Consider the following 1,245-nt stretch of genomic DNA (forward strand, 5'->3'; position numbering starts at 1 on the left):
GCGGGGCCCGCAGGCCAACACATCTGCTGCTTAGCGGCACCTAGTGGTCAGTAGAGGGAATGGCAAATCAGTGACATCATTTAGGCTTCCCCTCTCCTCAGAATCTTCTGGAAATTGGCATTCTGTTTCGGCGTCCCACAGAGGTAATTGCTGTGTTCAGAGGGTGCTCTGGCGTCATGTTGCTTTGCACATGTTTGGTGATGCGCAAAACATCCAGCGATACTCACTGTTGTGGGGTCAATGCTGACTCCTAACAATGCCCTGTGGGTTTCTGAAACTGCTTATGGGAGTGGAAAGCCCAGTCTTTCTCCTAAGGAGCTGCTGGCTGTTTCAAACTGCAGACCATGCGGATCGCAGCAGTTCAAACCCACCAGCCCACCATCTGCAGGAGAAACATGAAGCTTTCCACTCCTGGATTGACAGTCTCAGAAGCCCACATGGGCCATTCTAGCCTGAACTACAGGGTCACTATGGGTTAGAGTTGACTCTGCAGTGTGAGTCTGAGTGGGTCTTCTCTGAGCAGAGTTTTATCAAGTGCTCCTCTGCTGTCCAGACCCCAGTGCCACATCAGATGGTTAAAATCGCTTCTCATATCTTCCTCGTTCTTGTCCTTGTTCGCTGTCATCAATTGGTTCTAATATAGCAACCTTCCGGCCTCCACCCCCTCACGCCCCGTCTAAATAGAGACACATTTAGCAAGTCTTAAACAGGACAACAAAGACAAACATCCATATGAGAGATGCCCTCATCATAAGGCCACAATGGGGTCAAGGGATCCCAGTCATGTGGCCACTTAAATGGGACATAGGAAACAAAGGAAAGAGCCACAAAATCTTGATTGGTGGCAGATCAATTCATCATAGCTGCAGGTTGGACTACCGTAGCAGCAAATGGATGAATAAGATCAGGATACATACGCAATGACAGATTACAAAAGTCTACAAAGTGGGTTTAGGGCCTTCCAACCAAGGTAGTTGGGGTGTAGCTATGTGACTCTAGTGCCCCAATGTCCATCATGGGCACACTGTGGCAGGTCCCTGAAGGAGGAGTTGCCCCTCCTGGGCTGCCTGGAGGCTTGGTAATTCATTTGCAAACACATTCTGCCCCAGAGCAAAGCATTTCAAGTTGCAGGTCAATGATCAGGACTCAATGGATCAAAGAACTCAATGGAGGCTGAATCTAGGGGAGACTCAAGAAGGAGTTAGTCCAAAGGGAAACAGGCCCCCACTGTAGCCTTCTGAAAAT

This window comes from Echinops telfairi, unplaced genomic scaffold (genome assembly GCF_000313985.2).
Source record: "Echinops telfairi isolate 266 unplaced genomic scaffold, ASM31398v2 ScPeMD7_2573;HRSCAF=3158, whole genome shotgun sequence".
Lineage (NCBI taxonomy): Eukaryota > Metazoa > Chordata > Mammalia > Afrosoricida > Tenrecidae > Echinops > Echinops telfairi.